We start from the raw sequence: 19179 nt of genomic DNA, 5'->3' as shown, positions 1-19179 counted from the left end.
ACTGAGGCTCAGAGAGATTAAGCAAAGTGCCAAAAGTCGTAGAGCTAACCAGTGGCAGAACCCAGATTTGTCGCCAGGTCTGTCTGACCCCTTCTATCTGTCTTGTACCCAACACTTCCTCCCTTCCTTTTTTTTCATTAAAAAATTTTTTAATTGAAGTATATCAATCATACATAAATAAATGTATAGTAAAATATGTGAATTTACAAAACAAACATGCATATTGTATCACCATACAAGGTTCCCATATATCTTCTCATCACAAACACCTTGCCTTGTGAAACATTTATTCCAAACTATGCAAGAGATTGGTAAAACTATTACTACTGACTCTAGCCCATCGCTTACATCGCTTACATTTGGTACATTTTCCCCCTGACCTGCTCGATGATTAACACCCTGTATTAGTTTACACATGGTTCCTGAGAGAATGCTCTCATCTTTGTCCTGCTAACCACAGACCATCGTACACCCCTGGATTCCCTGTGCTTTACAGCCCCACACTTTGTACAATCCATTCAAAGTGTACGCTCAGTGGCTCGCATTTTCATCACAGAGTTGTGCTGTCATCACCCCGGTCAATTTTAGGACATTTTCATTACTCCAAAAGGAAAAGTTCTGTATCCTCTTATTCCCCCTTCTGTTTTAAAAAGGTTTTTTTTTTTTTTTGGTAAATAAACATACCTTACAGAAAAACATGCAAATCTAGTACATGACTTAATGGATTATTATAAGGCAAATAAACCACCCAGGTCAAGAAAGGGAACTCTTTCACCCATCCCAGAACCCCATCCTCGTGTCCCACCCCACTCACAAATCCCCTCTTCCCTCCTCAAAGTAACCACTATCCTGAGTTTTTATTGATCACTTTCCGCACCTTTTAAATTTGTTTTATTACCCAAATGTCCATTCTTGAATACTATATTCTTGCCATTTTAAAAATTGACTTCTTTCAAGTCTCTTTTAATTTATATTTTCCTCACCCATCCCCTTTCCTCCCTTACAATTCTCATTGCAACAATGGGGGCGTTTGACCTGTAGACTCTCCCAGAGTCTTGGTGCTGCTGATTGCACACTCAACGCCACGGTTCAACTTGTTCCTCAGTCCTCTCATGTCCTGCAACTTGGCAGCTGGGAACTAGCAAGATGGTGGCAGAGTAAAGAGCTCCTAGAGTCAGTCCTGCTACAGGGCAGTTAGCAAACACCCAGAGCTCTCTGGAGCTAGCTGAAGCACCTGCTTAGGGCTCCAGGAGATAAGAAGAGCATCCTGCAACATCCTTGAAGGAATGGAAGGAGGAAACTGCCCATCTGCAGAGAAGACTCATAAGTAGAGTGCTCCACACCACGGAGGTCAGTACCCATCCTCCACTGGAGGCACAAGCCGCCTTGGGAGCTGCTCCATGGCTGGAATTTAAAGCTCCACTTCCCAAAAACGGGGGAGGAAGAGACGGTTAGGCACCAACTTCAGCAACTGATGAGTAAATTCAGTGGGCTAAAGTATTAATCCTAAGAACAGCTCAAGTTTGAACCTGTCCAAGTCTGAAAGTGGCTGGTAGCCACCATCTTAACTCTGTGCCTGGCAAGAGGGAAAGCAGGGCAGACTGAAAATCACAGTGCTGGTGGGGGAATGGCTTCTTTCCATGCAGATCAGATTGCAGAGGGAGGCCCCAGCCTTACCTCTGGTAGGGAGGAAGCTGGGAGGACCTGCACTAGCCTCTCCGGGAAACTACAGACTATGCCATGGAGGCTGGTGATCATCCTACTTTGGCAGTGCAAGCTGCCCTGGGAGCTATTCTGTGGCTGGAATTGGAAGCTCCATTTCCCCAAAACAGGAGGAAGAGACAACTGGCCACCAATTTCAGCTACTGATTAATAAATATGACTGGCTAAAGTATAACCCTAAGAACAGCTAAAGTTTGAACCTGTCCAGGTTGGAAAGAGGTCAGTAGCTGTCACTTTGACTCTGCCCCACCATGAGGGGAAGCCAGGCTGACCGAAAATCCCAGTGATGGCAGGAACTGGTTTATTTCACTCAGATAAGCCTGCAGCCCCAGCCTAGGCTTCAGTCCCACCTCTGGCAGGGAGGAGGCTGGTGGGCCTGCACCAACCTATCCAGGTAACTGCAGGTACATGTGGCTGGCACAGACTGAATAATTGGAAGTCTGCAGGGCACCTGCAGTCATTTTGGACCTGCATAGCATAGATTGTTGCCCACACCTGCAGCTCCATCCCCACCCCAGGCAGGGGAGAAAGGGACATGAAGCTTCATCAGTGTCTCTGGGCAACTGCAGTCTAGACCTGCATGACTTGGATTATTCCACACAGCTGTAGTTCTGTTCCTACCCCTGGCAAAGGAGAAAGTTGGGAGAAGCTTTATCGGTCCTTGGGGCAATGAGGGCAGCTTGAGGCTCCACAGCTTATAGCACCAACTACATCCTTGGCTCCTAGTACACAACCAGCAAGGGAGAAAGGGCAGGAAGCCCTAAACTAAACTTAAGAGAAAAACTGCACTCAGAATAAATACTCTAGTAAGCGAGATGCCAAGACACCAACAAAAAATTACAATCCACACAAAGAAACAGGAAGATATGGTCCAGTTAAAGGAACAAGATAAGCCTCCAGATAACATAAAGGAGTTGAGACAACCTATCATAGATGTTCAAACAAATCTCCTTAATAAATTCAATGAGATGGCTAAAGAGATTAAGGATATTAAGACATATTGGATGAGCACATAGAAGAATTTGAAAGCATATATAGAAAAATAGCAGATCTTACAGGAAAGAAAGATGCAATAAATGAAATTTAGAAAAAACTGGAATCATATAATAGCAGATTTGAGGAGGCAGAAGAAAGGATTGGTGAGCTTGAAGAAATGTCCTCTTAAAGTGAACATACAGATGAAGAATGGAAAAAATTGAACAAGTTCTCAAGGAACTAAATGACAGCAAAAGACGTGCAAACATATGTGTCATGGGTGCCCCAGAAGGAGAAGAGAAGGGAAAAGGAGCAGAAGGAATATTTTAAGAAATAATGGTAGAAAACTTCCCAACACTATTGAAAGACATAGATATCCCGGTCCAAGAAGCACAACGAACTCCCATCTGAAAAAACCCAAATAGACCAACTCTGAGACACATACTAATCAGAATGTCAAATGCCAAAGACAAAGAGGGAATTCTAAGAACAGCAAGAGAAAATGATAATGGGGCAGTATGGAAAATGTGTGCCAAATGCACACTATGGATGTGGTAACAAACAAATGATATTATCTTATCTTTAACAAATGTTGCACCACAGTGTGGTGTGTTGATAAAGGGGTGTTGTTTGGGAATTCTGCACATATGCATGATTGTTTTATAAGTTTACAACTTCTGTCATAAAAATATATTTAAAAAATAATAATAGGGTGGGTTGGGGGAAAAACACACCAAATGTAAGATAAGTGCTATAATTAGTAGTAAGATTTTGACAGTATTCTTTCATACTTTATAACATACACCTCACGACAATGCAAGGTGTGGTGGAGTGTTGATGTATGGGACCCCTGTATGATGTTGTGCATGTTTGCTTTGTAAGTTCACAACTTTTACTATACACTTACTGTTTATGTATGTTCATATATAAATGATATAAAGATAATAATAATAGGGTGGGTTGGGGGAAAAATACTTTGGTTAGTAGTAATATTTTGACCTTGTCTTTAATCATTTAAAAATGTTTGACAACAATGCAAGGTATTGGTGGTAGAGCGAGGTATGAGAGTCCTGTATGATGTTATATATGTTTGTTTTGTAAGTTCACAACTATTATTATATACTTATTGTTTATGTATGTCTATGTATGAGTGATACACTTCAATAAATTGAAAAAAAAGGCAGGGGGAATTGGCAGCAGGATCCACAGACTGGATCAGATTCAGGTTGGATCCCTTTGGTGAGAATACAGTGGGGCTTGGCTTCTCTGGATCGTATGTCATGGTTGGTTGTCTCACTGGTAATCTTAGCAGCCAATGATATTTCAGGTCCAAAGGTATTAAAAACAGGGACTCAAACAGATACCTATGCACCAGTGATCACAGCAGCATTACTCACAATGGCCAAAAGGGAAAACACCTCTAGAGTCCCTCAAAAATGAATGGATAAACAAATTTTGGTCTATCCATACACTAGAAAGTTATTCAGCTGTAAAAAGTAATGAAGTTTTGAAACATGCTACAGCATGTACGAACCTTGAAAACATGAAGCTGAGTGAAAGAAGCCAGACACAAAAGGACAAATATTGCATGATTTCACTTACATGAACTATCTAGACTAGGCAGAGTCATAGGGACAAAAAGCAGATTAGAGAATAGCAGGGGCTGGGGGAAAGAAGAATGGGGCATTTTTGCTTGACAGGTATAGAGTTTGTTTGGGATAATGAAAATGTTCTAGAAATAAAAGTCCTAAAATATTGTCAATGTTTTTTTTTTAAAAAAGATTTATTTATTTATTTCTCTCCCTCCCCCCTGTTCTCTGTGTCTATTTGCTGCATCTTTTTCTTTGTCCACTTCTGCTGTTGTCAGCGGCACAGGAATCTGTGTTTCTTTTTGTCGCGTCATCTTGCTGTGTCAGCTCTCCATGTGTGCAGCGCCATTCCTGGGCAGGCTGCATTTCTTTCACGCTGGGCGGCTCTCCTTACGGGGTGCACTCCTTGTGTGTGGGGCTCCCCTACGCGGGGGACACCCCTGCGTGGCACGGAACTCCTTGCGCGCATCAGCACTGTGCATGGACCAGCTCCACACGGGTCAAGGAGGGCCCGGGGTTTGAACCGCAGACCTCCCATGTGGTAGACGGACGCCCTTACCACTGGGCCAAGTCCGCCGCTCTCAATGTTCTTAATGTCATTGAATCGTACACTGCAAAATGGCTAAAATGGTTTTATGTTACCTCTATTTTACCACAATAAAAAAATAAAGAAATGAAAAATAGAAACGTGGGGACTTTTTCTCAGCCAAGGCAGGAGGACGGCAGCCAGACGGTCTGAAAACAAAGGATAAGACCTGCACTCACAAGGATGGCTAACGATGAAGGGGGTGGTCTCAGAGCCTCTGTGGCCTCAGCACAAAGGACCCGGGGTGGGGAGTTGTGACGGCCTCGGTGGATCCCAACTGGACTTTGCTGGAGTGAATTTTCCCAGGCCTATCCCCCGTCAAGTCCCTCCATGAATTGTATCCTTTGCTAACAAGAGGCAGCGAGAAAAAGGCAACTTCTGAGATGACTCACCAGAGAGAAATGAAAATTGTGTCCAGGTTAGAAAAGAATCCATTTGAAAGGGACACATCGGCCTCAAGCAGATCAAGGTTTTCCTTTTGCTTCCTCGTTGGCGGCAAGGCACAGCCTCATCACACAGCGCCTCACAGCATGAAGGAAGCCGGCCTCCCAAGCTCCTGCCTCGATTCCTGCCTCGTCCTCTCGCAGGTAAAAATACCAGCTGGGGCTGTGGCCAGCCAGCACCCTCCTCCCCGCCGACCTGACACAAGCCCCTGCCCTGGCCTGCCCGGGACGACCGGGTCTCAAATACTCTGATCGGAAGTCCCCACCATCAACAGCTCTCGAAAGCTGGAGTGCATCAGACGCACCCGGAGGTCATTCCAGTGCAGACTCCAGGGCCCGACGCCCATCTGGGATAGAGCTGGCGAGTCGGATTTTAAGAAGGAGCCCAGGGGACTCGGATGGAGGTGGGCTGAGACCCCGGGAACCGTAGGGGCAGCTCAATAGCCCAATCTTTCGGCATCTAAACGTACAGGATGAAGTGGGCCCAAATCTGTTCTCAGACTACAAGAGCCAAATGCTGGTTCCTGGCAGGGGTGGGAACTGTCCTGGGCAAGTGGGAGCAGAGGAGACTCCGGAAGTCCCAGGGCTTTCGGCGGATCATCCCCACCCATCTTCATTTATCCCGCTGCTCTGCCCAGGACTTACCCCCAGGCTGTACCCAGGAGAGCCCGAGGTCAGGGGTTCAGAGCTGCCTTGGGCCTTTAGGTGCCCCGGGATACAGCTGGAGCCAGGCGGGTGCCAGGGCAAAGGCAACGCAGATGTCCAGTTGCGATTATGAAATACAGTTTCATTTCTTGTTTTCTTCAATGCACATGTCAACAGTACGTGCACTCCCTTAGCAGGAAACAAAAGCTCTTGGTGCCTATTATTATTATTCCTTAAAATAGGGCGCTGGCAGAAGCACGCTTGGCTAATGTCCATTCCCATGAATTACAAAGTTGGTTTGAGGGCCCCGTTAGCAGCCGGCTACGGGCATCAAGACTGCTCATTAAAATCTTCCCATGGTGCCCTCCCTTTGTTCGGCAATCTGTTCTGAGTCGACTTTCTCGGAGAGTACTTCCACATCCACTAGAGCTAAATAATTCTCCACCCTCAGCCTTCTCTCTCGTTATTTTTAACTTCTTAGCCTGCTTTCATTCCTTTAGCGCCTACCACTACCTAATGAATGGTACACATTCATTTGCTCGCTACTCTATTATCAGTCTCAACCCCCTTGTAGGTAAGTTCCCTGGGAGCTGGGATCTTGTCTTGTTCACTGCTTGTTTTGATGTTTGGCACATAATAGGCATCCAGTTGACATTTGATGAATGAGTGAATGAATGAATGAATGATGGCATGCTCTGAGGGTCTGTGTCTAACTGCATGGTGCTCTACTCATTGGATCCAGGGGTCTTTGGAACTACATTTATATACCCAAAATAACAACAGCTCTTTTATTTAGTGCTTACTACATATTGGATGCACCCACGATTTCATCTTATCCTTGAGGCAGTTTTGCAAGGAAGGGATTATTAACTCTGGGAGATGGGGAAACTGAGTTTGAAGCCACACTGCCAGTAAGGGGTCAAACCCAAGCCATCGAATGCAACCTGGAGTTGCTGGCACCTCCCTAGTGTAGATACTAGGGTAGGACCCAGAGGCAAGCAAGGCAAAGCTCCCCTTCCCCGGCAGAAGCTCCCAGTCTCGCTGGGCAGTGGACAAGACTGGTGTGAGCAAGGAAGTGGAGTCAGCCTCCAAATCTGAGCGCTGTCCCTCCCCCGCGGTGCCTCCGCTTCCTCAGCTGTAAATGGCGCTAACAGTGCTTACCTCACTGGGACTTCGCAATGGCTGCTGAGGTCATACCTAAGGAGCGCTTACCTAGCAGAGCCCCGCACCTGGACAACACTCAACAAGGCGGCTCCTTGGCTGCCACCCGGGAGGCAAGGCTCACACCCAAAGCCGCTCCCTGGTTCTTAAACTTGTCCTCGTGGTGGAGATTCGGGAATTCATAGGGCCGCTGGCCAAACGCAGTGAACTGCCGATGCGCACCTGATGCCATCACACCAACAGGAAGTGATTTACTTACCAGACCAGATGCGTAAGGGAAAGAAAAAAAAAAGTCAAGAATTTCAAGGCCATTGAAAAACATGAACTCTCCAAAACACTAATCTCCAAATCTCTCTAGTGATAAGTATTTCCTAATTGGGCTTTTTAATTTTAGCATCTAAATGAGCAATACAAGGCAGATGAAAGTGAGGGAAACTGGCATCTTCCACTGGAGTGATGTCAATTAGGACTAATTTCAGAGACTTGTTTGGTGATTTAAAAAAAAAATTCATTGCGGTAAAATACATATAACATAAAAATTGCCACTCTGACCATTTAAAAATGTATAATTCAGTGGCATCAAGTCCCTTCAAAACATTCTGCAATCATTGTGACTACCTGTCTTCAAAAGTCGCTTCTCTTCCCAACAGAAACTCTGCACCTGTTAAGCAGTAACTCCTGTCCCTCCCAGCCCTGGTAACCTCTAATCTGTATTCTGTGCCTGTGAATTCACTTATTCTAGATAGGTCATATAACTGGAATCATACAATATTTGTCCCTTTGTGTCTGGCGTATTTCACTGAGCATAATGTTTTCAAGGGTCATCCTTGGAGCGTGGATCAGTACTTCATGCCTTTGTATGGCTGACTAGTATTTCTATGGTATGTATATATCACATTTTGTTTATCCATCTATCAGTCAATGGGCACTTGGGTTGTTTCTACCTTTTGCCTATTGTAAACAATGTTGCTAAGAACAATGGTGTACAAGTATCTGTTTGAGACTATTTTCAATTTTGGGGGGTATATTCCTAGGAATGGAATTTTTGAGTCATATGTTAATTCTATGTTTAAGTTTGGTTTAAGTTCAAATTCTACGTTTAAGTTCAAAGTCTTTAAAATGTACATACCCTTTGGCTCGGTAATTCTACTTCTGAGACTCCTTTATCCCACAGAGCACTCACCGTAGTGCTAACTGGAAAGTTAGAACAATATAAACATCAGTCCTTACGGGATTGGCTAAATCCTGGCACATGAGAACATGGATCTAGCAGGCAGCTCTTAATAGTGACGTGGCTCTCTCTTATTTACATGGGAAGATGGTCATGATATTTTCTCAAATTAAGAAGGTTATCAAAAAGTATGGAATCCTATTTATGCAAAATTGTATGGCTATGTGTGCTTGGAAAAAAGTCTTGAAAAATGTTCCTTGAAATATTAACAGTGGGTTATCTCTAGGTAGAAGGATTTCAAGTGATTTTTTCACGCCTTTCATTGAATTGACAATATTGTGTTAGAATAAAGCTAAGCAAAAAAAGCCCCAAAAAACTAAGTCAATTCTAAACTGATATAAAGAAAAGTGTTAAGGAACTAATAGAACAGAGAAGTAAAGTGATATGACAAAAATTGCAAAGGAGTGTAAAAGTTGAGAAATAATGTTCTAAATTCTTCTTCATCTCACTCCTGTATACAGAGCACAGGGCAGAAACTGTCTGCTTTCACCTTTAAATGATAAACTTCTTAATGAGATAAGTTTCCCTCTTTCTTTATCCACTGACCCAGTTTTGGTGGTATGCCCATTCCTCCAGCCAGCTGTCAGGGCGTGGACCAGATACCCTCTCCCCGCCAGGAAAGTAGGAATGACCTCAGCTATTCCTTGGATCCTTTTTCTCCTTTTTATGAGCATTTATTTTTTTTATTGTATTTTTTTGCAGATACATAGAACACATAACCGGTTCCCATATACCCCCCATCCCACCCCACCCCACTCCTCCCACACCAACAAACTCCCCCATCATTGTGGCACACTCATCGCACTCGGGAAACTCATTTTGGAGCACTGCTGCACCACATGGATAATAGTTTACCCTGTAGTTCACACTCTCCCCTAGTCCATTCAGTGGGTTATGGCAGGATATATAATGTCCAGCATCTGTCCCTGCAATATCATTTAGGACAACTCCAAGTCCCAAAAATGCCCCCACATCACATCTCTTCTTCCCTCTCCCTGCCCTCAGCAACTCCTGTGGCCACTTTCTCCAGATCAATGCTACAGTTTCTTCCATTCCTAGCCACAATAGTCCTATAGTAGAATACCAGCAAGTCCACTCTAATCCATATTTCATTCCTCCACCCTGTGGACTCCCTCCGCCCTCTATGGGAGGGGCCCGTTTGTGCTGGTTGAGAGCTCACTAGGTCCAGAAGCTGCCCTAATGTTTCGCTTGCATCTTCTCTCAACCACCCTCGGAGGGAGGCCTTTTGATTATCCCCCGTCCCCCATTTTATGGAGGAGGAAACTAAGGCCCAGAGAGGTAAAGGGTCTTGCCTGAGGCCACACAGCAGGGTCTGTCTGACTCTAGAACCTACCACTCTAAACCTCTGGACTTTGAGGCACAAAAGGATCTGGCCTCTGACTACCTTTCCCACCTTCCTCCTGCCCCCAGGTCACTCCCTGCTCACCATCGACCCCCGGCCCCTAACCTATAATACACCACAGTATCTCAAGCCTCCGTGCCGCTGCACCTGCTGTTCCCTACTCCAGGAGCGCCCTTCCCACGGCCAGCCTCTGGAGAACTCCCACCCATTCTTTGGCCTTCAGACCGTGTGTGACCTCTTCTGCGACCCCTTCCTGGGCTTCTCCCTGGGAAGACAAAGGCCCCCCTCCGTGTTCCCACACACTCCCCTCCTGGGGTCCCCTCCACCACAGTCCTGCCCACCCCACTCTGACGTTGTTCCCTTGCCTGTCCCTTCCCGCCAGTCTGTGTGCTCCTCCGGGGTAGGCAGTGGCCTCTGCATCTCCTTCACCCCGGCTGCCCCACACAGGGCCGGGAACACAGCAGGAGCTTAGGAATTGCAGAGCAGGTCGATCAAAAGGTGTAAAACTGAGTTTTGGAGTCAGAGAGATGTGGTTTGGGTTTCGGCTGTACCCTTTAACAGCTGTGTGGCCCTGGGCAGGCCACTCCACCTCTCTGAGCCCCAGTTCCTGCATTTGTACATTGTTATAAGGATGAAATGAGATACATATAGGTAAAGTGTCTGGAACAGTGAGCACTCCACAAATATGGCTAGTATGATAATAGCATCACTTAACTTAGATGTAAACAAATCTGTCCACTGAGACAGAGGGGGAGTGAGGGCACAGGAGGAAGCAGAAATCCTGCAGAAGGAAGTCCAGACCAGCAGGCCAACTTTGGTATCAAAGGTATGAAAAGAGCCAACCAACAGGAAACAATCCATGCAAAGGTCAGCTGCTGGGTATGCCCTAGGTTCAAAGCCAGCTAGACCACAGACAGAGCTTCCAGGAGCTGGGACTGTCACGAATCCAAGACGGTGGGTCTCGGGCAGCATCAAAAGGAAATCTGTGCGTCTGGGGTTGGGGGGAAGGACTCACTGCCCAGGCTAAGTGTGGGGGACTGGCAGAGCTAATTAATGACAATGTCCAAGGCTCATATGCCCGGTGCTTGCTAAAGTACTTCACATGCATTATCTCGCTTTATTCTCATACCAACCTAATAAGGTGATACTATAATCCCATTTCACAGAGGAGGAAACTGAGGCCCAGAGGGGTTAAGAAACTCAACCAAAGACACACAGCTGGTGAATGGTGGAGCCGGGATTTGAACCCAGGCAGTCTGGTTCCAGAGAACGGCTTCGGGCCTTGCTGCCCTCCCCACCCCACCCCCATCTAGTGCCTAGGCCAGGGTGGAGGCGACAGGTGGGGAGTCAAGTGGGGGAAGGCAGCAGGGGCCTGAGTCAGGTCACCCCCGAAGCAGGTATCACGTGATCTGAACGGCTTCTGCACGACGTGCCCTCTCTGTGATCGGCTGACCTTCTCCACGGGAAGAATTCATCCCTGGAGGCCGTCCAGATGCAGCCTGGTGGGTGGCAGCGCGAGGAGAGGCACTGATGAGACGCCCGTGTCCCCGGCGAAATTGCCTTGCCATTGCCTTCTTCATTAACTGTACAAATCTGCATCTTAATTAGGCTTCATGGAATAAAATTACCAGCCCCCAAGTTTCTCTCTCTGATTCCAGGCAAGGATGCCACAGAGACAAGCCAGGAGCCAATCCCGTGGGGCTGGAGGGAGCCCGCCCGGGCGCTCCCTGCAGGAAGTCTGGCATCCGGGGGAGCTCTGCAGCTGGTGCATCCAGGCCCCCGAGGGGATGAGGCTCTGCTCCCGGGACCAGACTTCCGAGGGGAGCCTGCCTCTGCCTCTGCCCAGCCACGAGCCCGCGGTCACTGCCTGGCTGAGCTTCAGGCTTCTCCTGCGTAAAATGGGGATGTGCTCCCGCTCACCCAGCGTGTGGGTGCGGGGGTTAAAGGAGATCGTAGGTGGGGACAGTGCCTGGGACAGCACCTGGTATGTGGCTGGTTCCTTCTCCGTGCCCTCCCTCCAAGGCGCACGAGGCGATGCCAGCTACGCCCTCGGTGAGCATCACCTTAGACCAGCCTCCTGCCCCTGTGCTCTGGCCACATAGCCTGCGAGTCCTTGGAAGGCCCTGAGCTCCCCGCTGTCTCAAGGGCTTTGCCAGTGCTGACCCCCCTTCTTGGAATACTTGGTTTCTGCCTGCTTAATACCTCATCCTTCTCATGTCTGTTCAAATATCACCTCCTCCAGGAAGCCATTCCAAGCCCCCAGACCAAACTCTACCATTTATCTGGGGGATTATTTAGTGTCCTTCTCTCCCCCATTAGACTGTAAACTCCACGAGGGTGGGAAACGCTGCTGCTGTATTGTCTACTGTATCTCCAGCTCCTGGCTCAGGACTCATCATCACCCAAGCAGGGCTTTCATTCGTGTTTGCTGACCAGATGGACAGGTGCCTACCGGTGAGCCTCGGCGAAGGCCACGTGGCAGATGACAACCATAACCCTGCCTTTGTGATGGTGTGACATGATTTAAACAATTTCAGGCCCACAGCAGGTAGTCCATGGACAATGCCTTTTGACTAAGGAAGACGCAGAAGCTGGAGTGTAGCCAGCTCAAAGAAGAGCTTGGCTAGGGGCTGGAGAAGCCTGGAGAGCTAGGAGGCCCAAACCACAGAGGGCCGAGATGTCCAAAGTGGAAGAAGCCTTAGAAACGATCGGTTAAGTGGTTCCCAGCCAAAGACTCATTTTAATCTTTCCTACCGTGAGATATTTTTATCCACCACGTAACTGCAATTATTAGGAAAGACTCCATCTTCCCCATTTATAATGACTTCAAGGCATCCTGCTTTTATCAACCCTGGGGGCCTGCCCAGCGGAAGGGGACTCACGTTGAGATGCCACGCCGTGGTAATTCCAGCAAAGAGCAAAGCCCCCTGGCGCTGCCGCGGGCCTGGGCATCGGGTAAACAACTTCCTTTCGACCTCCTGAAATGTTAACAGCAGCCTCTGGCATCCCCGTCCATGGCCGAGCTAAGCCCTGAATTAAGCTCTGTGGGACCACACACAAAGGACACGCCTCCCGCGGGCAGCTCGGCAGGGGCGGCACAAGGCTGGACAGGAGAGCTTTCTCTCGGGAAGCTCCCTGCCAGGGAAGTGATAACAGCCACGGCAACGCCCTGAACACTGACTCACCCCCTCGCCCACCGGGTCTGAGGCCGTGCTGGTTCTGCAGCCTGTTTCTCGGAACCCCATGTTTGGCATCAGCGGATGATGAACCGCTGCAGTGATTTCCTGCACTGACCCTCACCCTGGTGGACACACCTGAAAGTATCCCGTATCTTGACCCCTATCCCACGTGCCACTTTCTGCCCCACCCCACACCCCCGCCACCATCTCCCCGAGCCCACCTCCTTAGACCCATCTCCCAGCTCTGTCCCGGCTGCACCGTCGCCCACTATTTTTGTAACATCCTATTATGCGTTGAACTGTGTGCCCCCAAAGTGTCGAAGCCCCACCTCTGGACCCTTGAAATAGTGTCATTGAAGATGTGATTAAGATAAGTTAAGACAAGGCCACAGTTTGGGTCCTGATCCAATATACCTGGTGTCACTATAAGAAGAGAAGTGGGGAATGGATGTGGCTCAAGCTACTGAGCTCCCGCCTACCACACGGGAGGTCCCTGGTTCGGTTCCCGGTGCCTCCCAAAGAAGACGGCGAGCTGGCACGACAGGCAGGAGTGGCAAGCGGACACAACAAGAGACGCAAGAAGGAAAACATAATGAGATACACAACAAAGCAGGGCTTGGAGGTAGTTTAAGTGATTAGGCGTCTTGCTCCTACAATAGAGATCCCAGGTTTGGCTCCTGGTGCCTCCTAAAGAAACAAGAAGATGAACAGACGCAGCAAGTGCAAACAACGATTTATTTACTTTTAAATAACTCTTTAAAAAATAAAAAATAAAAAAAGAGAAGAGAGACACAGGGGAAAACACCATGGGACAACTGAGGCAGAGACTGAAACTCAAGGACTGCCGGCAACCCACCTGGAAGTGGCAAGGAAGGATACCCCCTACAGGTTTCAGACGTTCAGCCTCCAGCACTGAGACAAGGAAGCCATTCGGTACGTACCCCGTGCCCTTTGACGAAGTGCCCTCCTCTGTCCGAGCAGCTGGCAAACTCCTACACAAGCAGCAGGGCCTTTCCCTACATACCCCAGGCAGCGTGGAGTCCCTCTCCTGGGCGGCGGTTCCTAGTCACCAGCTGCCCTCTGTCGACTGGCTTATTTGCACACCTGCCTGCGCTCTAGACGGAGGGTCCCCCTGAGAAGGGCGGCGTTCCTCCTTTCCTGACCTCGCTCCAGCGCAGACGGGGCCGGAGGGCAGGAGGTGGCGGCTGTCCCCTAGCTGACTCCACCGATGGGTCCCCCACAGCCCTGCACGGCATTTTGCGGTTCAGAGCACCTTTCTGGGGAGAGGCCCTCCAAGGGGCCTAGACTCCCTTTAAAGATTCAGCACCTCCACCCCAGGCCCTGAGCATCTCAGCGGAAGGGAACGCGTCCAGCTCTTATATTTCACAGCCCTGCACATAGCAGGTCCTAGGTATACAACGTCACCAAGCAGGTCCTCAAGAAAAAAGCCACCTAGTCACGGAAGGGTTTTTTTTTTTTCTTTTTTTAGCTCGTGGTCTCGTCCAACCTTCCCATTTTACGGATGAAGAAGCTGAGCCCAGAGCAGGGCAATAACTCACTCAGCCACTGCGCAGGTGAATGCCCAGGGGAGATACTTTTCTCTTAGTTAGGAAGTAGCATTATTCACACTAAGCTCCTCATGTTCCCGTTTACTCCCCATTTTTCAAGCATGGGGATACAGAAATAACCAACATGCAGTGCCTGCTCTCGGGGGACCCATGATTGGTGGACAGAAAGGATACATACTCAGATAATGGATAGGCATGGCTGCAGGGACCCAGAGGTACTTCCTGCTGTGGCCTCTGGGAAAGCTTGTGGGGAAGAGGCAAGCTATGCAAGGATGTCCCAGGCTCTCAGTGCTGGCACTTGGGCCCCTGTCCTTGTTCTATGCTTTAACTGGCCTCACATCATACATGTCTCCAGGACGATTTTGGCTAAAAGTATCAGAAAATCCTAAACAACTTGGCTTATATAATAAGGAAATGTGTTCTCTCTGTAACAAGTTGTGAGGGCAGCTCCCAGGTTGGTGCATTTAGTGCCTGGAGGACGTCATCAAGGACCCCTGTCCTTTCCATCTTTTGACTCTGCCTCCTGAGGGTGTCTGTCTGTCAGATGTGTCCTCATACCAGATTGCCTCCTGGCCTCAAAGTGGCTGCCACGGGCCCTGAGATCACACCTAGACATTAAAGCATCCCAAGGAAGAAACCATCTCTCTCTGTGTGTCTCCTAAGATCAAGGAAACCTTTTCTAGAAGGACTCTGATCCCAGCCCCATCTAAATTCCCTTTTGTCTTGCCCACTATTAAATAAATTATCAGCAACAGGATTGGGTTTCCTCTGACTGGCCGAGCTGGGAATGGTATCACCTTCCCTGAGGGGTAGTTACCTGAACAAGGGGAAGGTCTATCAGCTGTGAAGCAGGGCATGGCTGAAAACCGGCCATTTCTCAGCTTCCTTATCTGGGGGCATCTTAAAAAGAGCCAACAAAGGCAGTTGGTTAATCAGCATCTCTTCAGCCAAGCGCTCCTAGACCCACTGACAGCGAATGACAAATACGCCCGAGTCCCCTCTCCATGCCAGGCTCTGTGCCAGGTGCTGGGATGACTGTGATGGACCAGACAGGTGCAGTCCTCTGCCTAGGAGGGGACAGACGGGCCATCAGGCCATCGAGTGGTGGGTGCTACAGCAGGGCTCCCATGGGACTGTGAACGCCCTGAGGAGGCAGCTCACCTGCCCGAGACAGGGAGGATGCTCACTCGGAGGGCTTCCTGGAGGAGGTGCAGTTCAAACCACAACCTGAAGGGGGAGAGGAGCTGGCCAGGTAGGGGGACGTGGGGCACTGCGGCAGAGGGAGCGGCAGGTACAAAGGCCGGGGGGCGGGGGGCAATGAACGAGCGAGGGGATTCCTGGGACTGGCAGGATGCTTAACAGATGAGAGAATGACCTTGAATCCTGGAGTCGCCGCTCATAAGGAAAATGACCACAGGCAAGCTGATCCACCCTCCTGTGCCTGAGCCGACTTGCTATCCAACAGGACAACGACACGCATCTCACAGTGTGGGCATGAGGCTCAAATAAGATCACATCTGTAAAGCTCTCACCCCCACGGTGTAAATCTCAACGATCAGCATATCTTTTTAGGGTTTCTATGCAGATTAGACTCCAGAAGCAAGAGATGCGCCAGGACAGACGGGCAGAGGCCTCATTTGTCCCTCCCCGTTGTCCTCCATGGCCCGCACCGTTCAATGTGGCAACACACGTGACTACTGAGCTCTTGAACGTGGCCGGTCTGAATGGAGATGTGCTGCCAGCGTAAACTACACACCGGATTGCAAAGACTGAATCCCAAGAGAACGCAAAATACCTCGTTAATAGTTTTCCATATTGATTAACCTGTTAAAATGATAATACTTGGGTTGTACTGGGTTAAAATTAATTCTTGAAATCCATTGCTCCCGGCTCTTTTTGCCTTTTCAGTGTGTTTACTGGGATATTTAAAATAATGTCGGTGGATCGGTCTTCTCTCTGCGGGGCGTGCTGGGTCCCCATTAGAGAGGTACAGAAACTGACACGCAGTCCAGAGCCACCACCTGCCAATCTCCTGGGGCTGAGAAGTGGGGCCCAGAAGGCAGCACCGCCTCCTCGCCCCTCGTTCACTCTTCTCCGTCCTCTCCACCAAGCCTCAGGACCACCCAGGAACTCGCCGCCCGTGGGCCATGCGACCGCGACCCCAGCTCTCGTTTCTCAATCCGCAGTTTGTGCTCAGAAGGACCTATCTTCCGCAAGTCCCCAGCTTCCTCTTTGCTTAATGAGCCAACTTCTTGGAAATGTTGATCAGCTGCACTCTCTATGGGGAGGGCGGGGGCCAGTGCAGCAACAGACCACACGGATTCTACGGGCAGGCAACGGAGTTTTTCTTTTTTCTTTTTGTCTTTATTTATTTTTTAAATTTTACATTAAAAAAATATGAGGTCCCCAGTCTTTCTTATAATTACTTTTTCTTTTTAAAGAAGATTTAGATGACATACATGCTACAGAAAAATATAAGGGACTCCCATATGCCCCCCGTCTCCCCCTCCCCCCCCCTCCCCACTTTAACAACATCCTTCACTAGTGTGGGGCATTTGTTACAACTGATCAACCCACATTGAAGCAGTGCTCTGTTTTGCAATCAGCCCCAGATGCGGGAGATAAGGACATCTGCCAAGATCATGCCACACCCCAACCACCCGCCCTCCTCAGGCACAGAGCCCAGGACTCCTGACACCACCTACTGTGCTACCATCACACGTCTGTTTGGGGACTTCTCCAGCTGGAAGGCTCAGATCTTCAGACTCAGCCTCCCCGGGGCAGCTCATTCCCTGGAGATGAGGAGTGCCAGCCCATCCTCCTCGGTCTAGTCTGAGGCCATTCCTGTACACTCAGTCTCTCTACCCAGGATGTTCTCTCTCCACTCCCAGGCAGGAGCAGGTTCGGGGTGCTGGAGCCACCCCACCAGGGAGGGGCGGGAGTGTGGAGGCACACCCTGGCTTCAGTGGGACAATCCTAAGGCTTAATCCACAGGCCCTCCGAGAGGCCCCGGCAGGGCTGAGCCCCAGTTGCTCCCCGCAGGTGGCCATGCATTACCATACATTTCATCAGCTTTCCTACCTTCCCTGGCTCACTTCCACTCCCACCAGTGCTTCCTGGGATCATCGTCCCTTGTCTTGAGGTCTGCTTTGGAGGAGAGTCTGAGCATAGTCGTCATCTTTTCCCCATACCTGCTTCTTGTCCCATGGGTGGCATCACTGTCCTTGCAGATGCCGTGGCTAGAAACATGGGAGTCAACTTTGATTTATCCTTCCAGGTCCCCTCTCACAATGGAGCCATCTCCACGCGCCACCCATTCTACATCCTAATTACCTTTGGCTTCCGTCCTCTTTTCTATATTGTCTGCCACCATTTCTGGTCCAGGCCACGAGCACCTCTCATCTAGAAAGCAGTCACAGCCTTCTGTATCCCTGCCTTGACTTTTGTTCCTGGTGCCTCCAAAATCTGCCCAGACGTGCCCAGCTCCAGGCTCATAGATCCACTCACATCCTGGAAGACAGCCTGTGGGGAAGCACCTTACACTTGTCCTTTCCAAACTTCCTCCTCATCACCTGTTAGTGACCGGGTCCTGTACCTTATCAGCTGCCTACCAAAAAGCAGGAAGTCATCCTCAGTAAGCCTCTTTCCTCATCATCCCACTTCTGTCTTGGAAATTACATACACATCAACCTTCTCCCTCTCATGTTCCTATCCCTGCCTTAGTTCATGCAGCCGATGTCTCCCAACGAGGTGATAAGGAATCCCCTAACTGGTTGCTCTGTTGCAAGGCCTCCCCATCTGATCCCTTCTCTGTGTTGTTAGTAGTAGGACCTTCCTAAAATGCTAATTGGGTCATGCTGCCCTCCTGATGGGCTCTTCACTAGCTCCCCATGTCCCTAAAGCATAAAATATGAATTCCTTATTAACCAGGCTCCAAACAGCCTTAACTCTGCCTCTCACACATATTACCCTCCCCCCCCAATCTATGGCTTCAGACCCACTCCCAACCCACTATGTGCTTTCTTAACTCCATGCCTTTTTGTTCATATTAGTTCAAAGGCCTGGAATGCTTTTCTGCTTAGCAAGCATCCTCCTTTTAAATGTTCTTGGAAAGAATGAATCCCGATACTGCCTTTATATGCAACCTGACATCTACCTAGGTCTTTGACCCCCCAAATTTCCTATCCATGCCTTCCTCCTAAGCTTCAGACCAATATATCACCCTTAACTGTCTACAGTATGTCTCCCCAAGAGAGGGATCCCACAGGTACCTCAAACACAATATGTCAAATACCAACTCATCACTTTCCCCTAGTGGCTTCTTCTAGACTCTTGGTTATCCTCCAAATATGTATACATATGGAGCCTCTCTTTCCCTTATCTTTCTGAACATTTTAAAGATGCTGATTTAAAGTCCCTTGGAGATTGGGTCTAACATCTGTGGTTCCTGAGTGGCAAATTCTTCTTTGAGAGGGACGTGACTCTCAGGGAGTAGATCTCATGAGCTTTGTGATTTTTGGCTGTTAGGTTATTCTTAGCAGGTGGTGTCTTCCAAGGGAGTCCCACAGCCCTGGTCTATGGAGAGCTCATTTTGGGGTAGTTCAGCATTGGCTCCTGTTGTAGGGGGGTGGGAAGAACCAACAGGCTAACTGGTAACCAGGAGGATTTTAAGTTAGTCTCCTGGCTCAGAGATCCCTTGTACACTAGAAAGGCATCT

General features: G+C 48.8%; 1 protein-coding gene across 3 annotated transcripts in view; it reads right to left on the bottom strand.

The window, feature by feature from the left end:
• Positions 1-19179, bottom strand: part of HRH1 (histamine receptor H1) — a 98782-nt gene that overhangs the window by 28938 nt on the left and 50665 nt on the right. Inside the window, exons 2-3 of one of the 3 annotated variants that reach the window (XM_058288958.2) lie at positions 8251-8315; positions 7173-7375 (exon numbers count right to left, since the gene is read on the bottom strand). The exons of 1 other annotated variant lie outside the window; for it this stretch is intronic. The gene's annotated coding sequence lies outside the window, so the exon portion shown is untranslated. Of the gene's footprint in view, positions 1-7172; positions 8316-19179 lie in introns of all 3 variants that reach the window. One more of the 3 variants, XM_071212226.1, reaches the window with a different exon arrangement.

This window comes from Dasypus novemcinctus, chromosome 26 (genome assembly GCF_030445035.2).
Source record: "Dasypus novemcinctus isolate mDasNov1 chromosome 26, mDasNov1.1.hap2, whole genome shotgun sequence".
Classification (NCBI taxonomy): domain Eukaryota; kingdom Metazoa; phylum Chordata; class Mammalia; order Cingulata; family Dasypodidae; genus Dasypus; species Dasypus novemcinctus.
Note: the sequence above shows the minus strand (reverse complement) of the source record. Positions and strands in the feature narration are given on the sequence as shown.